The sequence below is a fragment of the Vulpes lagopus genome, chromosome 6, assembly GCF_018345385.1.
Source record: "Vulpes lagopus strain Blue_001 chromosome 6, ASM1834538v1, whole genome shotgun sequence".
In the NCBI taxonomy this organism is placed as follows: domain Eukaryota; kingdom Metazoa; phylum Chordata; class Mammalia; order Carnivora; family Canidae; genus Vulpes; species Vulpes lagopus.
Window position 1 is genome coordinate 48,955,519 of NC_054829.1, and position 27,374 is coordinate 48,982,892.

Sequence of the window (27,374 nt, forward strand, 5' to 3'; positions counted from 1 at the left end):
GAATTTTTAAACACTGGATAGTTGTAGAAAAGTAAAGAGAAAGAAATTTTATCTCAAGTGAGTTAACTGCTGACTTAGCTGGATCATAACCTGAATAATCCCCAGATTCAGCCATTTTTAGAACACTTTTAAAGAAAGCTTTCCTAGAGCCCATTTATATAAGAGTCTGAGAAACTTTCCTGAAAAGGAGTCATTCTATGGGAACATGAATTCAATTTGTACAACATCCTACAAGGTAAGTAGCTGGCCAGTACTGTGATGTTCTTGCTTAAGTCTTAGGGCAAAAAGTCTTCAATAAAAACACAGGCAGGGGCACCTAGGTGGCTCAATAGGTTAAGGGTCTGATTCTTGATTTTGGTTCAGGTTGTGATCAAGCCCCTGGGATCAAGCCCTGGGATCAAGCCCCACAACCAGCTATATGCTGGGATGGGCATGTAGCCTGCTAGAGATTCTCTCTCTTTCTCTCTCTCTCTCTCTCTCTCTCTCTCTCTCTCCCTCTGCCCCACCCCCACCTCCTCACCTCCACCCTCTCATGCAGACAAACAAACAAACAAACAGGTAAAACCTTTCTTACTCTGATATTGAGAAAGCAAAGAATACAACAAAAAATGGGTTCAAGCAGCTTCTCTGCAAGAAGTGGTAATGCTAGTAAAATTTGCTCTAAGGAACTGTGTCCAAAATAGCCAACAATAAGCCTCAGTTATAGACAGGCAGCAGGAGGGGGCCAAGATCAGTGATGGCAGCACCTTTGATGGGCTCTGGCAAGAATAGTTTCTTTGTTGCATCACTAGAAACAAGAAGTATCACTACAAAATGTTGGCATGAGAGAAGGATAAAATGGTATAGGTGCTAAAGGGAGAAATTAAAAGTTCACATCTGAAAGATTTAGTTTTAAGCACCATTCCATGGAGATTAACGATACATAAATAGAAATATATTTCCTTACTTCACATAATTAAACTAAAATTAGGGGAAGACTATCATACAATAGACAACAAATATTAAAAATGAAGTGTTTGCATAATATTGTAAAAGAAATATTAGTTTACGGTGCATTGGAAATAATTTGTTAAAACTTGTAAGAGATAAAGCATCAATGAATGGTGGCATTTCATGGATATCTGATATCCTTTTCCAAACAGACAAGTTTTTTGCTTAATTTTATAGTTCCTAAGTCCCTGGTGTTTCTGTTTTTCCTCTTTACTCTTTCCATAGGGAAATGCATCCATAGCCCTGCCTCATTTTCCATCTGTCCTATGACTTTAAAATGCATACCTTTATTGCAGGCCTCTCCTGTCTCTCCTCTGGAGCATTGTGGGCTCCAGACCCATAAAGCCAAATATCTATATTTCAGATACCTAAAAAATATTGTAAGATGATATGTAGAATAATTAAGATCTCTCCCATACCTTGAAGATAGACATCTTCCAATGTTCCTTCCTTAAGTTGCTGATGTCGCCATATTTCCTGTGGTTTATGCTATAAACCTACAACCCACTTTTGGCCCCTCTATCATTGTTATCCATTGCAGACTCCCTCAGTACCTTTCTCTAAGTCCATCTCCTTAGTCTAAGCTAAATGTATCCCCTTAGTTTAAGCTAAAGTATCTCTCACCATGAATCTTTTTCAGGCCTCCTGATTCATCTGCCCTCATCCATCTTGGCCCCTCCCACCAATTTGTTTTTCACAAATTGCAAAATATAGAATTATATTTTCAAAATTCCGAGGCTCTTTCCACAGTTTGGCTATTGTGGACATTGCTGCTAGAAATATCGGGGTGCAGGTGTCCAGGCGTTTCATTGCATCTGAATCTCTGAATCTGTAAATCCCCAACAGTGCAATGGCTGGGTCATAGGGCAGATCTATTTTTAACTCTTTGAGGAACCTCCACAAAGTTTTCCAGAGTGGCTGCACCAGTTCACATTCCCACCAACAGTGTAAGAGGGTTCCCTTTTCTCCGCATCCTCTCCAACATTTGTGGTTTCCTGCCTTGTTAATTTTCCCCATTCTCACTGGTGTGAGGTGGTATCTCATTGTGGTTTTGATTTGTATTTCCCTGATGGCAAGTGATGCAGAGCATTTTCTCATGTGCATGTTGGCCATGTCTGTGTCTTCCTCTGTGAGATTTCTCTTCATGTCTTTTGCCCATTTCATGATTGGATTGTTTGTTTCTTTGCTGTTGAGTTTAAGAAGTTCTTTAGAGACCTTGGAAACTAGCCCTTTATCTGATAGGTCATTTGCAAATATCTTCTCCCATTCTGTAGGTTGTCTTTTAGTTTTGTTGACTGTATCCTTTGCTGTGCAAAAGCTTCTTATCTTGATGAAGTCCCAATAGTTCATTTTTGCTTTTGTTTCTTTTGCTTTCATGGATGTATCTTGCAAGAAGTTACTGTGGCCGAGTTCAAAAAGGGTGTTGCCTGTGTTCTCCTCTAGGATTTTGATGGAATCTTGTCTCACATTAGATCTTTCATCCATTTTGAGTTTATCTTTGTGTATGGTGAAGGAGAGTGGTCTAGTTTCATTCTTCTGCATGTGGATGTCCAATTTTCCCAGCACCATTTTTTTGAAGAGACTGTCTTTCTTCCAATGGATAGTCGTTCCTCCTTTATCGAATATTAGTTGACCATAAAGTTCAGGGTCCACTTCTGGGTTCTCTATTCTGTTCCATTGATCTATGTGTCTGTTTTTGTGCCAGTACCACACTGTCTTGATGACCACAGCTTTGTAGTATAACCTGAAATCTGGCATTGTGATGGCTCCAGATATGGTTTTCTTTTTTAAAATTCCCCTGGCTATTTGAGGTCTTTTCTGATTCCACACAAATCTTAAAATAATTTGTTCTAACTCTCTGAAGAAAGTCCATGGTATTTTGATAGGGATTGCATTAAACGTGTAAATTGCCCTGGGTAACATTGGCATTTTCACAATATTAATTCTGCCAATCCATGAGCATGGAATATTTTTCCATCTCTTTGTGTCTTCCTCAATTTCTTTCAGAAGTGTTCTATAGTTTTTAGGGTATAGATCCTTTACCTCTTTGGTTAGGTTTATTCCTAGGTATCTTATGCTTTTGGGTGCAATTGTAAATGGGATTGACTCCTTAATTTCTCTTTCTTCAGTCTCATTGTTAGTGTATAGAAATGCCATTGATTTCTGGGCATTGATTTTGTATCCTGCCATGCTACCAAATTGCTGTATGAGTTCAAGCAATCTTGGGGTGGAGGCTTTTGGGTTTTCTATGTAGAGTATCATGTCATCAGCGAAGAGGGAGAGTTTGACTTCTTTGCCAATTTGAGTGCCTTTAATGTCTTTTTGTTGTCTGATTGCTGAGGCTAGGACTTCCAGTACTATGTTGAATAGCAGTGGTGAGAGTGGACACCCCTGTCTTGTTCCTGATCTTAGGGAATAACCATATTCCTGATATTTAAAACCCAACAGTATCATCACATAATTTTTTGGATAAAGACCAAAATCCTTAACCTGGCATGACATGGCCTTGCATTGTCAGCTCCTGCCAAGTTTTCAAGACTTACCAACACTTGCTAATCATCTGCTTGTTCCAGACAGTCTGGTGTTCTTTCAGAGCCTTAGATTCAACACTTTGCTCTCTACTGCAAGACCATTTCTCAGATTCCCTCTTCTGTTTGGAATATTCTCCCTTCCCCCAAGACCACCGTTGTTCCCTCCAGGCTTCTATTACCAATTCATTCTAACTCCTCTATAAGATCATGGCATATAAAAAATATATATATTCCTTGAGCTTTCCATTCTAAGCTAAATACTTTAATACATACTTTCAGAAGAAAACATAATTTTCCTCTCAAACATTTGTGCAAATGTGAATTATACATTAATCAATCTGACCATTGGTTTAACGTGTGCCTTCCCTATGAGACTGTAAGTTCTACAAGGGCAGAGATGTCCTCTGGTGTTTATATGAGCAGTAAATACCCACCATTGCCGAAAACAAGTCTTTATATAAGTTGTAGACAGATACAGAAACTACTTTGTATTAGTCCTCATAGCTTCTAGAATAGTGTAGTAATATGAAATAGATCCTTTCTTTCTGTCTTTGAAACAGGGCCGTACACATAGTAAAGCATTCAGCACAATCCATTCCAATAGAACCTGGTGGCTTTCCTTTATTCCTCTCTGTGCACCAAATACATAGTTTTCTGTTTTGTGGATTTATATATTTCTTGAACCATTCAAAATGAGATATGCATAGAGGGCGATTCAAATGGTTTGCAGCAATTCTTAAAAGTCAGGCAGGTACTACTTCTGATGAACAATCTATAAGCAACATTCAGGCAACTGTTGATGATGACTGTCAATAGGCATAACCAGCACAGCTATCATGGCTTCTCAAAACAAGTGAAATATAGAACTAGCTTCCATGGCATTGGGCCATCTGCAGATGTCTTACAGATATCTCAACTTTGCTTAACTTCCCAATAGTACCAAATGAATGTAGAGACACTTCTCATTGCTGACTTTGTCTGCCTACATGGTCAGTCAGATCCAATCCTTTGGGGTAGCCCAGGGGGCTCAGTGGTTTAGCGCCACTTTCAGCCCAGGGCATGATCTTGGAGTCCCAGGATCCAGTCCCACATTGGTCTCCTTGCATGGAGCTTCTCCCTCTGCCTGTGTCTCTCTCTCTCTCTCTCTCTCTCTCTCTCTCTCCCTCTCTCTCTCTCTGTCTCTCATGAATAAATAAATAAAATCTTAAAAAAAAAAAAGATTCAATCCCTTTATTGCTAGACCCAATGACCATATAGTCATTCTTGCCACTTCTCAGTCTAGATGATACTTACCTACTCTTCCTGGGGTCAATGCGATATTCATCTTATTCTATGCTAATTTCAAATCTATCAGATAATTTGACTTTTTAATTTTCAACAGCATTTTTTCCCTATATTCAAATACTTGTAGTTTTGTTTTGTTTTAGCGGGGGGGGGGGGGAGCATGCCTCTGTGCCGGTAGGGAGGAAGGAGGGGCAAAGGGAGAGGGAGAGAGAGAATCTTAAGCAGGCTCCATGGCCAGCTTAGCTCAGCTCAGCTTGGGGCTTAATCTCAGGGCTCTGAAATCATGACCTGAACTGAAACCAAGAGTTAGACACTTAACTGACTGAGCCACCCAAGCATCCCTATATACCTGCCTTTTTTTTTTTTTTTTAAATGAAGAGTTTCAACTTTCAGAATGATTATATTGATGTGGCTTCTGGAGCTTACTTTAGAATTTTAAAACAAAGTATTGACTGGATCTTTCTCTTCACATTCTTGCGATAACAATTTTATTCTCCTACATATGATTTAAGTATCTTTGATTGCACAGAAAAGGAAAAGGTATTTGCAATTATTATAGTGTATCATCTCACTACATATGTTCATTAAGCACACTATGCCAGGGAAATGGGACATGAATCTCAGGAATTTCCTCTCAATGAGTTTGTTCTCCTTCACTCACATGGTCAACAGGGTAATACTTATGTGAATGACTTAAAAACTGAAAGTAGCCAGCCTTCATTTGCCACATGTGTGACACTTACAGCATGAATAAATCGAATATATTAAAAGAATATTCCTCCAAAGAGAAATTTAAAGACCATTTATGTTACCATAAACAGGAAGAACTGTAATCATCAAGAACATTACATTTAGATTATGAGGTGGCATGCTCTATTTTTTTTATATTAGCTTCATTTTAATTTCATTTTATGTTCCTACTTTTGTGTTTTCATATTTTTCCTGTCTCATATATTTCTAAATTATGTTGTGTATATTATGTGTGTGTGTTATGTTGTATAGTTTCTGTATTATTATAAATTATAGATTTCCTTTATATATTTTTGGAACAAGAGAGTATATAAGTAACTAGGCCTTTGATACATAAATAGCTTATTCCAGAAAAAGTTAAATATATACACATGTATATTAAGAGTGGAGAGGCAGATGAGCAGCAAATCTAATTGAACAAATCTTTGGTATATCTTACCCAAGTAATTACTGTCCCTGGAGGGACAGTATCCTTTCATAAGGGTACTTTTTATCCTTTCATAAAGTGTACTCTCAACCAAAATTTCTCAGTATGCATGGGACACCTGGGTGGCTCAGGTGGTTAAGCATCCAACTTTTGATCTTGGTTCAGGTGCTGATCTCAGAGTCATGAGATTGAGCCCCACATCAGCCTGAGAGCTCAGTGAGAAGTCTACTTGACATTCTCTCCCTCTGCCCTTCCTCTGCTTATGCTTCTCTCTCTCTCTATCTCTCTCTCTATCTCCCTCTCTATCTCTATCTCTCTCTCAAACAAATAAATCTTTTAAGAAAGTAGTTCTCAGTATGCATTAAAAGCAGATGCAGAGATGCCTGGGTAGCTCAGTGATTGTCTGCCTTTGGCTCAAGTCATGATCCTGCGGCCCTGGGATGAAGTCCCATGTCAGGCTCCCCACAGGGAAGCTGCTTCTCCCTCTGCCTATGTCTCTGCTTCTTTCTCTGTGTCTCTCATGAATAAATGAGTAAAATCTTTAAAAAAAAAAAAAAGCAGATGTGGACAAATTCACATGGGCTGAAATATATGAAGTAAGTTGAGAAGAATGTCTTCACATTGGGAACCTGACAAGCATTGCAGCCAAGAGAATAACTATTTGACAGGAGTTTAGGTCACTGGAGAAAGTGAAAGAAATGTTGATATCAGATCATCAAGAAGAGAAACATCAATGTCGGACATATACGGAGATAATAAAAAGAGATTGCCAGATTGCTGGTCAGAATGATTCACACCATCAGAAAAAGTACAGAGAACAAAACAAAACAAAACAAAAAAAGGAAAGAGAAGAATACAATTTCAATTTCTTTTTATTGGATTAAATGGTGACAGATACAGCACAGGGTTAAAGAAAGGAAAATGGAAAAAAAAATAAAATAAAAAAAAAAGAAAGGAAAATGGAATAATAATTGAAAATATTTAAAACATGTCTTAGCTCAGACTGCTCTAACAAAATACTGTAGACTGAGTGACTTAAATGACAGACATTCATTTTTCACAGTTCTAAAGACTGGAAAGTCCAAAATCAAGGTGCTAACAAATTCAGTTCTTGGTAATGACCCTCTTCCTGGCTTGTAGAAGGCTGCCTTCTCATGTATCCTCATATGGCACAGGGAGGCAGCTCTGGTGTCTCTTTCTCTTCTTGTAAGGACACTAATCTCCTGATAGGGGCTCCACCTACAGGATCTCATCTAACTCTAATTACCTTCCAAATCATCATTTCCTAATGCAATAACATTGGGGATTAGGGTTTAAACTAATGATTAGGGACATGATCCTTCAGTTCATCACAACAGAGCATGTTGCAAGAAAATGAGGGAAAGGTAATGAATCAAGGCAAGAATCTTGGACACTTACAGAAAACATCATGGGAGAAATGCCAAAACCGGGTAACGTTGTAGGATACTGACAGCATGTATTTTTCAAAGGATCAAAGGCCTGAGAATACAGTGAAGTCTTTCAGTTTGAACCTAGACTTCCAGAGAGAGGCAAAGCTGACTTTAGCAACAACAATTTCCCTGGAGTGATGCAGGAAGTAGCCAAATTGGGCAAAATTGTAACTGTGAAAGAAATTTAGCAACAGAGAGAAGGAAGATAGGAGTAGAGAGAAGTACTACTCACTAAGTAACATCTTTGCACCAAGTTCGTGCTCAATACTCTGCTTGTGCTTCTTACTCATGTCTCAAATATTGTAGTCACTAAGAATATTGTAGTACTAAGGGGGTAGAATCAAACAAAAACATTTATAAACTAGGAGACAGTTGGAATGTAACCAATAAGAAAGTGATCATTTATTTTTAATATTTAAAATAAATTATCAGTCAAACCATGTTGAAGGTTCAAAAAACAACTGACCTAGAATCTTTAAAAATGCTAAGGTCGTAAAAGACAAAGACAGAGGAATGGTTCCAGATTAATGGAGACTAAGGAGACATGGCAGCTAATGGTCTCAGAGGATTAAATAAAATACTGGAATTTTTCTAGATTATGAGATCCTGGTAGTATTTTTAACTTTTTAAAATTTGTAATTTGTTATGATTTTTAAAATTTTGAACTAAATATACACTCACATATTTTTTGTAATGCTGAATTCTTTTTCTTCTGTGGGGCCCCTAAAAATATCTGAGCTTCAAGCCCTCCAAGGCCTTAATCTTCTCCTAGAAAATGAATAAAAGAACATAATAAAAGGGGAAATGTTTGTATAGATAGTCATGTAGTGTAGTAAAGAAAAAAATGGGGGTGTTCATCCAAAACATGTGTTCATCTTCTGGCTAAAGTGATTCTAGACCTTGAGATGGGTATAGTAAATTCTAATCCTGAAGATCAATGCACAATATTTAAATTATCAGTTAATGTATACAGAGAATTTACAGACATAGTAGAGAACTATTTACCTATATTAGAGAATAGTTTTTCAGAATGGCGCTTTCACTTAAGTGGAATGAATCATTAGGGCTCTACTGGAGTGTTTAAACTGTAACAGAAAAGAACTAATTTAAGGACTGCAGAAGTTAAAAATGCATAACTATAAAGTAGGATTACCTCGGATATTTGCATTTAATTTTCTAGGCTCTCTTTTCATCCTTTTCATCCAGTATTAGCCAATTCTATAAGGACCATGTGAGCATCTATACATATAGGCCCCACACAGAGGTTTAGTTACCCAATGTTTAAAAAATGAAAAATTTTCATCAGTGAGTATAACTGTTAGCTTTCCTCTTTTATACAAGTAATCAAAAGAAGATCTGGCTTTCTTCTATTGTCAAATACTTTTTAAAATTTAGTACACATGTTCTTTAACCATTTTAGTGCTAGTATTGCTCAGTAATCATTTTGTCCTTTTGGATTCTTGAGCTGTATCTTGGTGTTACTGTCCTAAAAACTAGGCAGCATTTATTCTTCATTGACAGAATCGTACATTACAGAATCTATAAAAGTTGATATATAATAGATATTATTCAATTATATTTTTGTACACAGATTTCTGTGTTCTGCCCAAGTAAATGAATACTTTGAGTTTCAATAGCTTCTTCAGGGCTTTAAAATTACATGTGAGCCCCCAGAAGATATTCTTATACAATATTATGTCTTAGTCACCTGTAGGAGTGTTGGAAAGATTTGAGTATAGTTTCTAAGAAACAGTCACTCATTATCTTAAATATGTGGTGCTAAACTTTAAATTCATCAGCCACTCCATGAATGTTGTCTTGTCCAAAGAATGTCTTGTTCCTGGCTTTTCCCCTGAGTAAATACGATACCAGCAGGGTATTAGTACATTTGTTTGTGACATCAGCCATCAAACTCACCAACAAACTGTGACTCTGAAGGAAGAGATGGTCCTTTAGAAAAGAGCATTAAAAGCCTGTCAAAATTCCATTAAGTACTGATTCCTCTGGGAAGGCTGCCTTTTTAGCATCCACTCTCTGACATTGATTAGAAGCATGGGATCCAAGGGCAGCTCACTGTTAGTTAGCCCCAAAATTGCACTCTGGAAAGAGATACACAGCATCTGGCTGAATTCTGTCAGAAATTCTTTTAGAGCAGGGCCAGAAAGAAAGATTCTGTATCTTATTTCTGTGGCCAACACTGCTAATTTCTAATCTGGTACAAAGATCTGATTAGTCAATGAACATATTTTGTTGATAAAAGTTCCAGAAAACAATTAAAATGCAAACTACTTTGTTTTGGAAACTATTGATGCTGTCTAAAAGACTTGCATCTGGCACCCTAAACATTTCAGCTTTCATCAGACTCCGCATGTCCCAGTTTTTTGGCTATCCCAGTTCATGATTATTCTCAAAATTTTTGGAAATAACCAAAGGACTAATTAGGTCATTTGTAGCTTGGGTGCAGTGCCAGGTCCAGGATCCCAGCTGGAAGTGAAGGCACTTAGGAGAGCAATCACCATGTCTAACACTGCCGCCTGGCTTTGGGGATGATTGACATTTCAAGAGCTGAACAAGCTTAACATTGAATGAAATGCATTGAGGCAGAGCTGACACTAGGAAATGAACACATTTGTTCTACAAATATTTGCCAGGCATTTGCTATGTGCTATCCATTGTTCTAGGTGCTGGAGATAGAAAGGTTAAAATGAAATACCCCTGCCCAAAAATAACATAGCTTATGGATTCAGACAAGTATGTGATTTGCAAGATAGTATGATAAACGTCACAACTGAGGCAAAATGAAAAAAGGAGTGTGACCAGGATATAAAAGTAGGAGCGTAAAATTACTTTAAAGGAAAAAAAAAAAAAGAGGAGGTTCTGTGGAGGGAGAAATATCATTAGGGGTAGGGGTTTGCTAGGAAGGAACAACACGTTTGTAAAGAAGTGTGACAATGGAAAACATGGCATCTTCTGGGGAATCAAACTGTTTATAGAGTATGGTGTACAAGCACCTTATCATGACTCTTAATGCCCTGCATTGTTCACCAGTTTCTCACATTTTTAGCACCCTTTAGCTGTTCACTATTCTTGAGTTGCCCAGGCCTTCCTGCAGATCCTCCAACACTTCATGCTCTTTGCCCACGTGGTTCTGCCATGACTGAGTCAATCTTATCATTCACCTCAGCTTATATATCACTCCTGCAAAAACATATTTAAGTAATAACATCCCCCTTATGTTATTCTCCAGCATGACAACCTAAAGAATCCCCATAGTACCTGTATCTCATTTTGTAATTACTTCTTTTTGCATTTACTTATTACCTATTTAATGAAAATCTCTATCTGAAACTTGGCTATGTTGCTTTCTCTCATACCTCTAATTTAGAGTAGCATTCAGATAGATTTTGAAGACTGACTTAATGGTCCCAGATGAAATGATCTACTGTTTTGTTATGTCCGATAGAGATGATATTCTGGTTGTATAGTTTAATTAATATAATGTACATTTCAGTATCCACTGTAACAAAAAATAGTGACAGGTTCCCTGAAACTATCAATTCTTAATATCTAGATAAGCAGAAGAGAAAGTTATAAGACTATAGATAACTTTTAATCTCTTCTTTAGGATACCATGTATATACCATGTAAGTGTGGTATATGACCAGAATTTCATAACAAGTTAGCAGTAGAGCTTAGGTTTGAAAGCATAATTCTTGTACATAGACTTTGGTTTGGTCTTAAACCAGGCTTGGTTTCTCTTCATTTCTCTTTGCTTAGTATCTCCCAGATTCATCAGAAGAAAGAAAAATAAATGTGTCTCTCAAAGCCTTCCTTATTTAAAGAAGTTCTTTTTGCATTGCAGATCCTAAGTTTTTCATATGAGCATCTTGTAAGAGCTGGTGCCTAAATAAGCTGCATAGAACTATGTATTTATAAATCTCATTGTCTCATAAAAATTCAGAAGTCCTTAAGTGTGATTCAAAAACAACAAGTAATCAGGAAAGATACTTTTAAGTAAACAGTAAGAAAAAGTGATATAGCAAGTGACTAACAACAACAAAACAGTAAAATTTGACCTACCAAACTAAAGTAAGATAAAATTGAGAATATCTTAAAGAAGATAACAATCTTAATAGCTTTTAATTGTTACAAATATTCCATTAACAAAGGATATTTGCTCATTTTTTAATTTGTGCTTATATGATCCATAAAATTAGAATCTGCTTTCCATAAGCTAAAAAGAAGACATCAGGGCAAGAAAACATTATGACTATGCACTTTTGATGTTCTATGACCTTATTAGAATATTCTAATTCTGAAAGGCAATTTATTTTTATTTACTGCTATTATTTATACATCATTGATTTCACTTGTCAAGATCAAGTTCATTGACAGAAATCTTTACAGGATGGCTAAGCACTTCCTAAGGAACACAACCCGAAGTGTATCCTAACACAGTTCTAACACAGTGCAAACACAGAAAAGATTGGACCTAAATGTCTAAACGTCTTTTGTCAGGGACAAAATATTGTAAGGCAGTTTTCCATGGAGACAAGAAAATGAGTTACTGAAGCAGTAAGTCAGCCATATCACCCTTCTTTACAGACACTCCATATTTTATTGTCTGTCCAGAAATCTATAGGAACAGTAACCTGAATTAGGGCTCATGATCTATTTTGTTGTTGCATTTACTTTCTGGCTTTTTATAGTAAAATACAGCTTTTAATTCCATTTAAAGAATAATAACCTTCTATCTATTTTTAAGAAAAATAAAATTTGCCAAAAATAATTAAGCAAGAAAGTGGTTTTTATTGGATATTATTCCCACTTTTTGTTATATCATTGATTATTACATTTAAAAGACATTAAGAAAATCAATTAATAATACGGTTTAGGTGGGGGGAAGAGTTTCATACTGTTTCTAAAGCCTGTATCCTGAATTCTTTTCTATGCCACAAAAAAATGTTATGATTGAGTATTACAACTCTTAGGAGTGCAATCTAATGGGGCAGAGGGCAACAACTGAACAAGGGTCTTCCCTGTGAAGTCTAAACTCCACTCTTTTCCCTGAAAGAGAGGCAGAGTCAAACCACCACAGTGTTTCCTTTCTTGGAGAGTTCCCCCACCAAATAAAATAGAAAGATTGTAACAATATACCATAAGGAGAGTAATGTAAATGTGGTCTCTCTCTCTTCAAATATTCTACTGTACTCATCCTTCTTATTATTACGATGTGAGATGATAAAATGCCTACACAATGGGTTGGAATGAAGTAAATGGTATATAGTCATAGCGATGTAGGGATAGGCTGTTATTTACCTTCTGAAAATATGTCAGGAGAAGGATCATTTGCCTCTGGACCCTTAGTTGCTCCAGAGTAACCTAAAAGGCAGAAAGCAAAACTGTGGATAAGAGGGATAGCCACATTCTAGGGATTACTTCACCTCTCAGCTTCCCAGCCAGCAGAGTACAATCAAACATATCTATGCTGGCAAAGTTCTCAAGAAACAACTGATACAGTTCTACTACTTCCACAAATGCTGGGTTTAGATGGTGGAGTGTTTAGATGGAATACTGGTGAAATACACAGGTGCTTTCTTTTTAAACCAAAGGGAGCATTTAATACCATTGTTGATGTATTGTTTAATATGTATTCTTCTTTCCTCTCCCTCCATCACACTACCCACACCCCAACATACATACACCATTATTTTGTGGCCCACCTCAGGTTCCATGAATCAGGATTTTGATGGATTCAGCTGATGGAATTTGACATTTTATTAAGGAAATAAAAATTTGAAAATCCACTGCTCCAAGCTTTTAGTAGACAATAGGCTATCTGCCTATGTATTTTAAGAATTTTTTTAAAGATTTCATTCATTTATTCATGAGAGAGAGAGAGAGAGAGAGAGGCAGAGACATAGTCAGAGGGAGAAGAAGGCTCCTTGCAGGGAGCCTGATGCAGGACTCGATCCCCGGACCCAGGATCACACAATGAGCTGAAGGCAGACACTCAACAGCTGAGTCACCTAGGTGTCCTTCTTAAAGGTTAAATTACCACCAAACACAGAATGAAAGGATTATCTTACATCCCTAGTTAAGCTCTGAGAATATTATAAAATTTACATAATCAATGAATAACCACAATTTAAGCCATAACAGAACCAAATTTATTACATAATCTTAATGACAATACTACATATATTGACTTTATGTAAGTTTTCCCAAAATAATAAGATGCAATCACGTAATCATAGTTCTTTAAGTTATCAGAAATGTGAACGCTTATGTCTATCCTATCCACTAACATCTAACAACTGATAAGTGTAGTCATTTTATTTTGCACATTTAAATGTGATCCCATCCTTTTACCTATCCGTTGTCCACTATCAGTGCAGTACTCCTAAATGAGCAACCTTAAAATGTTCTTTTAAAAATTTTAACATCATGAAGTTCATTCTATTTATTACTACATGTTTTGAGTGAGTATAAAAATGGCTGCTAACAGCTATTCAAGGTTTAATAAAACACAGAGCGATTGGGAAAATGGTTTAAAGTTCACTTGATTTGACTTGATTTAGATAAATGGGATAGATTAAAAAATTAAAAAGGTGATTTTTATGTTTATGTGAATTGACAGGAGAGGTGAAAGGTAACTGACCTGTTTAACCTTTCTGTAATAGACTGATAACATGTTGTAGTTGAATTAATACTGGCAGGCACAAGAGGCTCATAAACATAGGATGATTTGAACCCTTCATATTAGAAAAGTAAATGGCACTGTAAAAACAAACTCTTTTCAACTTTTAAATTTAGAACATACAAAAGATTAATAAATGAAAAACATGCATTATACATAAAGAGACCAAAACGTTGCATTAAGAAACAGTCTGCCTTGTGGAGGCGGGGCAAGATGGTGGAGGAGTAGGGGTCCTCAACTCACCTGGATCCACCAGCTTACCTAGATAACTTTCAAACCATCCTGAACACATACAAATTTCACCTGAGATTTAAAGAGAGAACAGCTAGAATCCTATAGAGGGAAGGGTTTTTTCACTTCTAACAAGACAGACACACCTGAGAATTAGCACAGCAACCCCTCTCCCAGAAGATCAGCTGGAAGAACAAGGGAAGAGCAAGTTCTTGATCAAGCAGCACTGGAAAGCTCCAGGGGAAGTTGAGGGATTTACAGTATATAGAACCAGAGGGTACCCCCTTCTATTTTTTTTCTTTTTTTCTTCCTTTTTCCAGTACAACTCATTTTTATATCAGACTCTAAATTCCTAATTTGTTTCTCTTTTACCACCTTAACTACAATATTTTACCACCTCTTCATTTTTAAGGTTCTTCCTTTTTGACTTTCATATTTCTACAATTACAGGTCCTAGATATATTTTCCACTTCCAGGGATCCCTGGGTGGCGCAGCGGTTTGGCGCCTGCCTTTGGCCCGGGGCGCGATCCTGGAGACCCGGGATCGAATCCCACGTCGGGCTCCCGGTGCATGGAGCCTGCTTCTCCCTCTGCCTGTGTCTCTGCTTCTCTCTCTCTCACTGTGTGCCTATCATAAATAAATAAAATTAAAAAAAAAATTTTCCACTTCCAGATTCCCTTCAACATACTCAACTTAATTTTTGGAGATATACAAGATTTGTTTTGTTTTGTCTTGTTTTGTGTTGTTTTCTCTGCCTCGCTGTGTTCTACAATGGCAGAAGTTAATACTTTCTAAAACATGACCAGCATGCACCCAGAACCAAGTGGTATATCATGCTGGTTCATTCTGTGAGATTCCCCATTCCCATTCTATCCTTTCTTTTATCTCATTTATGTTATGGTGGTCAATGTTGGGGCCCTCTACAAGTATTTCTGGTTTATATAAATTTGGGACTGAGCATCTTCTAACATACAGAACTTAATATACTCAGAACCAAGAGGATCACCCTCTAGAACTCCTTAGGTAGATTACATTCTCCCTTCACTACAACTTCGTCATGACCACCATCTCCCAGTACCCCCCTTTTTTCTTCTCCTTTTTTTCTTTTTTTTTCTCTTTATTCCTCTTTACTTTTACATTTTTCTCTTCTTTGGGATTCTTGGCCTTTTATATTTTACTACTTTGTTTTAAAATTTGTTTTTCACTTTAGTGGTCTGTTTTATTTTGTTCTGATCTTTGTTTTCAGTTTCTGGTCTCTGACTTCTGCAGAATCATCTAGGGTGAAATTTACATAGTTTGTGGTTGATATTCTTGACTCAGTCTGCTCATACAGCCACTCTGCACTGGACAAAATGACTAAAAGGAAGAACTCACCACAAAAGAAATAACCAGAAATAGTACTCTCTGCCACAGAGTTACAGAATCTGGATTACAATCTGATGTCAGAAAGCCAATTCAGAAGCACACTTATAAAGCTACTGGTGGCTCTGGAAAAAAGCATAAAGGATTCAAGAGACTTCATGACTGCAGAATTTAGATCTAATCAGGCCAAAATTGAAAATCCATTAAATGAGATTCAATCCATACTCCATCGTTAGGAGGTCCTAACAATGAGGGTTAATGAGGTAGAAGAAAGAGTGAGTGACATAGAAGACAAGCTGATGGCAAGGAAGGAGGCTGAGGAAAAAAAAGAGAGAAAAAAATGAAAAGACCATGAGGAAGGTTAAGGGAAATAAATGATAGCCTCAAAAGGAAAAAAACCTATGTATAATTGGGGTTCCAGAGAGCACTGAGAGGGACAGAGGACCAGAAAGCATATTTGAACAAATTATAGCTGAGAACTTCACAAATTTGGGGAGAGAAACAGACATTCAGATCCAAGAGATAGACAGGATCCCTCCCCAAAATCAATAAAAACCATTCAACACCTCAAAATTTAATAGTGAAACTTGCAAATTCCAAAGATAAAGAGAAAATCCTTAAAGCAGCAAGAGACAAGAGATCCCTAACTTATATGGGGAGAAATATTAGATTAACAGCAGACCTCTCCACAGAGCCCTGGCAGGCCAGAAAGGGCTGGAAGGATATACTCAGGGTACTAAATGAGAAGAACATGCAGCCAAGAATACTATATCCAGCAAGGCTCTCATTCAGAATAGAAGGAGAGATAAAGAGCTTCCAAGATAGGCAGAAACTGAAAGAATATGTGACCACCAACCAGCTCTGCAAGAAATATTGAGGGGGACCCTGTAAAAGAAAGAGGAAGCCCAAAGAAATAATCCACAAAAACAGGGGCTGAATAGGTATTATGATTACACTAAATTCATATCTTTCAATAGTTACTCTGAGCATGAATGGGCTAAATGATCCAATCAAAAGATGCAGGGTTTCAGACTGGATAAAAAAGCAAGACCCATCTGTTTGCTGTCTACAAGAGACTCATTTTAGACCTAGGACACCTCTAGCCTGAAAATCAAAGGTTAGAGAACCATTTACCATTCAAATGGTCCTCCAAAAAAGCTGGGGTAGCAATCCTCATATCCGATAAATTAAATTTTATCCCAAAGACTGTAGTAAGAGAACAAGAGGGACGCTATAGCATACTTAAAGGGTCTATCCAACAAGAAGACCTAACAATCATGAATATTTATGCCTCTAATGTGGGTGCTGCCAAGTATATCAATCAATTAATAACCAAAGTAAAGACATACTTAGATAATAAAACACTAATAGTGGGAGACTTCAACACGGCACTTTCTGTAAATGACAGTTCTTCAAAGAAACAAGGGCTTTAAATGACACACTGGACGAGATGGATTTCACAGATATATACAGAACTTTGCATCCAAATGCAACTAAATACACATTCTTCTCAATTGCACATGGAACTTTCTCCAGAATAGACCACATACTGGGTCACAAATTAGGTCTCAGCTGATACCAAAAGATTGAGATTGTCCCCTGCATATTTTCAGGCCATAGTGCTTTGGAACTAAAACTCAGTCACAAGAAGAAATTTGGAAGAAATTCAAACACCTGGAGGTTAAAGACCATCCTGCTAAAAGATGAATGCATCAGCCAGGTAATTAGAGAAGAATTAAAAGGATTCATTGAAACTAATGAAAATGAAAAAAGAACCATTCAAAATCTTTGGGATACAGCAAAAGCAGTCCTACAGGGAAATACATCACAATACAAGCATCCCTCAAAATATTGGAAAAAACTCAAACACACAAGTTAATCTTGCACCTAAAGGAGCTGGAGAAAGAACAACAAATAAAATCTACACCAAGCAGAAGAGAGTTAATAAAGATTTGAGCAGAACTCAATGAAATAGAGAGCAGAAGAACTGTAGAACAGATCAACAAAACCAGGAGTTGGTTCTTTGAAAGAATAAGATAGATAAATCACTAGCCAGCCTTATTAAAAACAAAAGAGAAAAGATGCAATAAAATCACAGATGAAAAAGGAGAGATCACCACCAATACCAAGGAACTATAAACGATTTTAAAAACATATTATGAGCAGCTATACACCAATAAATTAGGCAATCTAGAAGAAATGGACGCATTTTTAGAAAACCACAAACTACCAAAACGTGAACAGGAAGAAATAGAAAACCTGAACAGGCAAATAACCAGGGAGCAGTCATCAAAAACCTGAAGGGACAAATAACCAGGGAGCAGTCATCAAAAACCTCCCAAGACACAAAAGTCCAGGGCCTGAAGGCTTCCCAGGGGAATTCTATCAAACTTTTAAAGAAGAAACAATACCTATTCTACTAAAGCTGTTCCGAAGGATAGAAAGGGATGGAATATTTCCAAACTCATTCTATGAGGCCAGCATTACCATAATTCCAAAACCAAAGACCTCACCACAAAGCAGAATTATAGACCAATATCCCTCATGAACAATGATGCAAAAATTCTCAACAAGATACTAGCCAATAGGATCCAACAATACCTTAAGAAGATTATTCACCATGACCAAGTGGGATTTCCCCCTGGGATGCAATGTTGGTTGTTTCAACACTCATAAAGCAATCAATGTGATAGATCATATCAACAAGAGAAAAACAAGAATCATATGATCCTCTCAATAGATGCAGAGAAAGCATTTGACAAGATAGAGCATCCATTCCTGATCAAAACTCTTCAGAGTGTAGGGATAGAGGGAACATTCCTCAGCATCTTAAAAGCCATCTACAAAAAGCCCACAGCAAATATCATTCTCAATGGGGAAACACTGGGAGCCTTTCCCTTAAGATCAGGAACATGACAGGGATGTCCACTCTCACCACTGTTGTTCAACATAGTACTAGAAGTCCTAGCCTCAGCAATAAGACAACCAAAAGAAATAAAAGACATTCAAATTGGCAACAAAGGAGTCAAACTCTCCCTCTTTGCAGATGGCATGATACTGTACATAGAAAACCCTAAAGACTCCACCCCAAGATTGCTAGAAGTCATACAACAATTTGGCAGTGTGGCAGGATGCAAAATCAATGCCCAGGAATCACTAGCACTTCTAAATACTGAGACTTAAGAAAGAGAAATGAAGGAGTCAATCCCATTTACAACTGCACCCCAAAGCATAAGATACCTAGGAATAAACCTAACCAAAGAGGTAAAGGATCTATACCCTAAAAACTAGAACACTTCTGAAGGAAATTGAGGAAGACACAAGAGATGGAAAATACTCCATGCTAATGGATTGGAAGATTTAATATTGTGAAAATGTCAATGCTACCCAGGGCAATTTACACATTCAACGTAATCCTTATCAAAATACCAGGGATTCTCTTTAGAAAGTTGGAACAAATAATCTTAAGATTTGTATGGAATTAGAAAGGACCTCAAATAGCCAGGGGAATATTGAAAAAGAAAACCATATCTGGAGCCATCACAATGCCAGATTTCAAGTTTTACTACAAAGCTGTGATCTTCAAGACAGTGTGGTACTGGCACAAAAACAGACACATAGATCAATGGAACAGAATGGAGAATCCAGAAATGTCCCTCAACTCTATGGACAACTAATATTCAACAAAGCAGGAAAGACTACCCACTGGAAAAAGGACAATATCTTCAATAAATGGCGCTGGGAAAATTGGACAGCCACATGCAAAGAATGAAACTAGACCATTCTTTTACACCATACACAAAGATAAACTCAAAATGAAAGATCTAAATGTGAGACAAGAATCCATCAAAATCCTAGAGGAGAACACAGGCAACACCCTTTTTGAACTTGGCCACAGCAGCTTCTTGCAAGATATATCTATAAAGGCAAGGGAAACGAAAGCAAAAATGAACTATTTGGACTTCATCAAGATAAAAAACTTCTGCACAGCAAACAAAACAGTCAACAAAACTAAAAGACAACCTACAGAATGGCAGAATATATTTGCAAATGACCTATCAGATAAAGGGCTAGTATCCAAGATCTATAAAAAACTTATTAAACTTAACAGCCAAGAAACAAACAATCCAATCATGAAATGGGCAAAAGACATGAACAGAAATCTCACAGAGGAAGACATGGACATGGCCAACAAGCACATGAGAAAATGCTCCGCATCACTTGCCATCAAATACAAATCAAAACTACCATGAGATACAACCTCACACCAGTGAGGATGGTGAAAATTAACAAGACAAGAAACAACAAATGTTGGAGAGGATGTGGAGCAAGGGGAACCCTCTTGCACTGTTGGTGGGAATGTGAACTGGTGCAGCCACTCTGGAAAACTGTGTGGAGATTCTTCAAAGAGTTAAAAATACAGCTACCATATGACCCAGCAATTTCACTACTGGAGATTTACGCCAAAGATACAGATGGTGTGATAGACTGAGACACCTGCACCCCAATGTTTATAGCAGCAATGTCCACAATAGACAAACTGTGGAAGCAGCCTCGGTGCCCATTGACAGATGAATAGATAAAGAAGATGTGGCTTATGTATACAATGGAATATTACTTAGCCATTAGAAATGATGAATACCCACCACCATTTGCTTCGACATGTGTAGAACTGGAGGGTATTAAGCTGAGTGAAGTAAGTTCATCAGATTAGGAAAAACATTATATGGTTTCAACCATACGGGGAATATAAGGAATAGTGAAGGGGATTAGGGAGGAAAGTAGAGAAAATGAGTGGGAAATATCAGAGAGGGTGGCAGAACATGAGAGACTCCTAACTCTGGGAAATGAACAAGGGGTAGTGGAAGGGGAGGCGGGTGGGGGGGATGGGGTGACTGGGTGACGGGCACTGAGGGAGGCACTTGATAGGATGAGCACTGGGTGTTACACTATATGTTGGCAAATCAAACTCCAATTAAAGTATATACAAAAAAAAAAAAACAACAGAAACAGTCTGCTTCAAAGCAAATTAGTTAACCCTTTAAAAAAATCCAGATTAATAATGTTTATGAATTGTGGTGAGTCAAATAATGCTTTTTATGTTTATATAATGTATTTTATATTTGTATAATGCTGATTGATCATATACGTTTCATGTTAGTGAACCTGAACTATAAAAGAGATGTCATCTTACCACATTCACTATTGCTTCTTGCTTGTTTCTGTTTCCTGTTTACAAGACTGAGGAAGATGATTGAGCAAAATTAAGTCATTTAGATATTCAGTAAAGGAACTAAGAATAGAATAGTCTTTACTTTTAGAGGGTTTTTTAAAACTAATCCCTAAAAGAAGTCAAATTTTGAAAATTGTAATTTAATTATAAAAATTGAAGTTTTTGCCCTAAATTATAAAATATTAGGTATGACAACGATTAGCTGTGATGCTTGGATTCCCACAAAATCAGGTGCTAAACAATTTTTGAGAAACTCTATTTTTTTTTAGAGAGAAAGAGAGACAATGAATGTGAGTCAGGGGTGGGGACAGAGGGAGAGAAAGAGAGAAAGTTAAACAGGCTCTACACCCACCACAAGCCAGCCTGATGAGGGGGCTCAGTCTCACAACGCTGAGATCATCACCTTAATCAAGACCAAGAGTCTGACCATTAACTGACTGAGCCACCCAGGCACCCCGAGAAGCTCTAAATTATAGCAAAAAAATAGTCCAACATGAGAATTATGTTTTGGCCTCAAGCCCAACAGCTTATGAAAAGTTCCAATAATGATTCTCAGTAGTCAATTTGATCAGCTCACTCTATTTTTGGAGGATATGCCTCAGTGTCATCAACTTTGATACCAAGATCTCATCCTCCTTTGAAAACAAAGTAAATCAGTCTTGTCATTGGTTCAGCCAACTTCAGCCCCTTTCCAGGAGACCCTCCCATTCTAGAATCTATAGAGCATTGGATTATAGACCCAATGAATCATAAAATCATCAAGACCAAGGCTAGCTCCAATGAGTTGTTCTTCATACTCTGCAGAGCCTATTTCTCTGTCTCCTGTTTCTCACTTAGGTAACGATTCAGAGCACCATTCAGGCTAATGATCAGGTTGTTACTGATTTGCCCAAGACAATGGCATAATCTCTGTTGCCTGAAAAAGACAGTGAAATGTCCTCCTTATTTTTATTGTGAAATGTCCTCCTTATTTTTATTGTGTCTCCCTTATTTTTATTGTACAGGAAAGCCTCAAATAAATACAGACTTGAAGAAAATGGCTCTTTCAGAATTTCACACAGCAGCTTATACCCATGGCATATACCAGCTTCCAGAAAGTCTAGGTGAAGACTGCCTCAGGCCATGTTGTTAAAGCTGCCTCATTGTGCAGTACCTCACACAATCCAAGATAGAATTCTCTCTGAAAACTCACAATCTTGCCTCCGACCTCCATTCCTATGTCTCAACCTATTCACTTTATAAGTCTACACATACCACTTTCTTATGAGGCATTTCAACTTCCATGTAAATCAGAAGTAAACATAGTCTAGGTGTCAGGAAGATAGGTGAGAGCAAGTCATTACTCATTTCTATAAGCCATTCTTAACATTCAACTATCCCAGTGCAAAAGAACTTCACTGCTACAATGTACAAAAAAATATTTACAAATGAGTGTTATCAACTTAACAAGGCTTGTGTTGTTGCATATACAATTTTGTAATCTCTTAGAAAAGAAAATACTTACCTTTCTCAAAAATTCACCTGGAAATCATTTTCATGGTACAATGCCATCATCATGATTTTGATTATCTTCTCCAACAACATCAATGAGAAAAACAAGCTTTCAGGCTTATATACTGTTCTTTCCTCCATGGTAAAAACATTTCACATATATTTTAGGAGGCTCTGCTTTGCAACATCCCATTTTCTGGAGCTAGGAACATATCTGGAGTAGAGTGGACATTCGCAGTAAATATTTTTGGAATAAATAAATGAATAAACTCTGTCAGTTAGCCAGGTGCACCATAATAAAATACTACAGACTAAGCAACAGAAATGTATTTTCTCACAGTTCTAGAAGCTAGAAGTCCCAGATCAAGATGTTGGCAGGTTTAGTTTCTCCTGGAGCCCTCTCTTCTTGGCTAGTAGATGATAGCCTTCTTGCTGTGTGCTCATGTGGTCTGTTCTCTGTGCAAACATCACTGGTGTTCCTTTGGGTATCAAAATTTCTTCTTCTTATATCACTAGTCAGATTGGATTAGGGCCTACCCTACTAGCCTCATTTTAACCTAATCACTCCTTTCCAGGCCCTATCTCCAATTACAATCACATTCTGAGATATCAACAGTTAGCACTGCAACATATGAGTTTTAGGACACAATTCAGCCCATAACATGAACTACCAACATTTATACCATCCACTCAAAAGTTACGATTATAATATGAGAAGCAAATACTAACTTCCTAATTAATATAATTTCATTACTGTTTGGTCAATATGCAGGCATATTCTACAAGAAAGCTTAACTATTTCAACAGAGAAAAAATTCAGTAAATATAATGAAAATTTAGTCCAAATGCCAATGTGCATGCAAAGAAACCAGTTTATGGTTTTCAGCAGTTTTCATAAGAACCCTTTACAAGTATATTAAGAAAGTAATCCTGAGAGAAATTGTGAAGAATGAAGAATACTAGACAAAAGTGGAAAGTGAAAACAAAACTCTAGGGCATCTAAACCCAAGGGCAACATTTATAGCTCAGAACTTAATTATGTGGACGGGTTTAGTAAAAAAAAAAAAAAAAGAAAGAAATCCTGAAAGCATTGGGAAAGAGAAGCAAAATCCTGCAGTGCTTAAAAGCAGCCACTGGGAAGAGAGCAGACCTGTGCCTGAATCCCTGACCTACCATACCCTGGCTGTGATTTGGAGAGCTGTTTAATCTTTCTGAAACCATTTTCTCTTCCATAAAATAAACAATGATTGGAAATTAAGGAAAGAAGTTAAGGGAGGAGCTTGCATAGTGGCTAGAAAACTATGAATATTCAATGAATGACAGTGAAAAAGAATGGAATATTTAGCATTCCATTTAACTTCTTTCCATTACGTCATGCTAACATGATTATGGACATGTGGTTCATTTGACACATATGTAGCTCTGTAGCACAGGTACAGAGCCAGAGATATAACAGATTGAATCATTGTCTTCAGCAGCAGCAGCAACAATCTTTGTATGTGATTTATATGTATTGAAGATTTACTCTGTGACACAACATTCTTGAAGTTTTTACATATTCTAATTTAATGCCATTTCTCTCTCTCTCTCTCTCTCTCTCTCTCTCCACACACACACACACACACATACACACCCCTATGAGGTAGTTACTACCATCATCCACATGTTATAAATGAAGGAAAGCTATTTTCCCAATGTCATACACTTATCTGCAACTTAAGTCTTTATAATTACAGACCCCGAACTTTGGCTCAGCATAGTTACTGCACTAATATTCAGATTGAAGCATAATAAGCCAACCACAAAGTATATTAATCAGATTATTTAAAATGTCCAAGTTTAAAATATATCTAAATTATCTCTCTATTGGAAATTTTTTAAAAGTCAAATGTTTTCTCTTGTGTCATATTTTATAAAGAAAACATATCTCTCAGAGAGAAGAGTTCACTTTGGACACATACTTAAGAAGGTAACTAATCTAAAGATCTTTCACTGAATTGGAATGGGCCATGGGACAATCCTCCTAGAGGAACTGCCTTTGCTATTCACCTTGAATAGAACCTTTGCACTAATAAAGAGATAGCTAGTCAAAGAGAACCCACACCCTTTCTTCTTGCCATCCTTGGTCACTATTTGGAAAGACAAGATGCTCGGAGAGGCATGAATGAGCTTGTCAATTGTCACTATGATAGGTAAAGCCGAGAGCTTCTCAGAGGTGCTGAATTCAACAACTCTGAAACAACAGGTATTAATTTAATTCCTAAATTAATTGTCCTTATTTTTTTTAGGCCAGGTTTAATTGAGTTTTCTCTTAAAGAGAGCTAAAAGCTTCCCTGAATGACCCAAGTTTGCTTCTCTGTTCAAAAATATTGACTAATCAAATGCGAATTAATGGTGATAACTCTGTATATTGATTGATTTTTCTCTCTAATTCACATACAAGCTTTCTATATTCCTTTCTAGGGAAAAGTAGATTATAATTTTAGAAAAGAGAATATGGAAAATTGTTCTTACACAAAAACTATTTTTATATATGATTAAATTAACAGAAAGGCCCTGGGCAAAAAATGAAAAATTTCAGCAAAAATAATTTCGTAGATGATGTGAAAATTTTCCATGCAGCTCTAATTATGAGTATATTGCCCATAAAACAATTGTCATTTTCCATTTTCAGGTCAATACCATGCCAAAAAATAAAAAGCAGAGAATGCCTCTTGCCCATATTTTAGATAGTTTTGCTAGCAAGAAATTTAGTTTTGTATATACTGTCTCATCATCAATAATATAAGAATCCACTCTACCTTTCTGCAAAAATTGTCACACAATATATTCTCAGTGCAAACTGTTCAGAATTCGAAGGCTTGGTTGCCTATGAAACGTGTGTAATGATACTGCTGATATTCTCCGTGGCGCTTATTATCTCTGAAACACTTTCTGAAGTTTTCAAGCTATCATCACAGAATGACTCGACACCATGGCCTCTGCACCATCATTGAAATTTCTTCTAAGGGCAATAGAAAGAAGAGAAAACATTCAGAAGCCAAAAAGACATTCTTTTTCCCCTAAGAGGTTTAAAACTATCACAGATTCTCAAGCAGAACTGGGCACACGCAAATACATAAAAGTGGAAACGCATCACAGATTTGAAGTGTATATCACCCAAAAGCTAAATAGCTTTTTTAATGCAAACATTTAATATACATTAGACACCCATGAGAATTTTCATAATTTACCACTTTCAAAAATGGTAGACTTTCTTTCTCCCCTCAAACCCTTCCCAAACTACATCCATGGTATACTGTAATATCCCTGAAGATAGGTAATGTGCTGTAATACAAAATAAAATGTTATGTGTTCACCTGTCTGCAACTGAGGTTTTAGACGTTTAGGATATATTCTTTGATAACTCTCTGAGTTTGACAACTCTTTATCAGGAGAGATTTTCCTTTATATTATGATTATATTTTCCTATTACATATTCAAACATAATTTCCTTTATGTTAATTATGGCAATACTAGCTGGCAGTTTGAATTGAGGCCTGCCAATAACCATGTGAATGAGATTGAAAGCTGATCCTTCAACCCTAGTAAAGTCTTGAGATGAATGCCTATCTAGTTGACAGCTTGACTATAACCTCATAAGAGACCCTGAACCAGAATCTCTCAGCTCAGTTGCTTTAGAATACTGGAACTTCTGCAGCTGTATGGGATAATAAATATATTAAGCTGCTAACTTTTAAGGAATTTGTTACACAGCAATAAAGAACTTATACAGACAAAACAGGAACTATTTCCTTGGTCATATTACTTAAGAATAAATTAAAAAGGACTTGATGACTGATAATCACATTATAGTATTCACAGTTCATGGTGAATGGGTATTGGTAAAAAAGTGTTTATTTTAGTCTTCAGATTTGATAAGAATCAACATGTCCTTTTGTCTTTGCACAACAAAGCCCCAAGGTAATAAGGTATTATATGTTTACTTTTCCATCTAGTTGGTTTTCTGCCTATGTATCTATCTACCATCTATTTTTTAATCTATCCATCAACTGATCTAAATTTCTGTCTAGATATTTGGACCAAGTGAACCCTACCTGAATATTAGTCAGGATTATTGGGTCTAGAGAGGGAAAAATCTTTTTGCATTACTGATTCTATCTTTAAGAGTTTAAATTCTTAATATGCTATTCATTATATAGTGATACTTTATGGTGTTAAGTGGCAAAATCATAGCATAATATCTTGGGCAAACAAAATGAAAAAAACAGTTGAAGATCAAAAATATTCTAAGTAATAATAAAAATATGGCAAATACACCTAATCAGTCTTATTGAAGCAGGTATACTATGGGATCTTTGCTAACATAGAAGGTTTCCTTTAACCAAATCACATTTTATTAAAAACTTTTCCTGTTTAAATAACATAAAATGATAATTTTAGATTCATTAGTGTTAAAAATGCAGAAAACAAAGCCCTGAATTCATTTTTTACTGCTAACATTAGCTCTCAATTGTATATTGCAGCCTGGCAAACCAACACAAAACTTAACAGCTTGAGGTACCTGGCTGGCTCAGGGGTTAAGCACCTGCCTTTGGCTCAAGTCATGATACCAGAGCCCCCGGATTGAGTATTGCATTGGCTTTCACTAGGGAGGCTGCTTCTTCCTCTGCCTATTTCTCTGTCTCTCTCTCTGTGTCTCTCATGAATAAATAAATAAAATCTTTTTTAAAAAACTTAACAGCTTAAAATACTAACAATGTATATATTATTTCTCATGATTCTGCAACTAAGGCTGGGTATATCTGTTTATTATTATTATTATTATTATTATTATTATTATTATTATTATTTTGTTTGTTTGTTTGTTTTGGTCCATAGTCATATGGTCTGACTTTTATCCAAGATGGCTTTACCACTTAG

At 36.7% G+C, this 27,374-nt stretch overlaps 1 long non-coding RNA gene across 1 annotated transcript; it reads right to left on the bottom strand.

Moving 5' to 3' along the window:
• Nucleotides 1-12,731: 12,731 nt before the first annotated feature.
• On the bottom strand, nucleotides 12,732-25,382 carry LOC121493527. The gene is made up of 3 exons (XR_005988502.1): nucleotides 25,253-25,382; nucleotides 22,465-22,665; nucleotides 12,732-12,815 (listed from the first exon to the last, which is right to left on the bottom strand). It is a non-coding gene; the product is annotated as an uncharacterized LOC121493527 (long non-coding RNA).
• Between the last annotated feature and the right edge of the window lie 1,992 nt (nucleotides 25,383-27,374).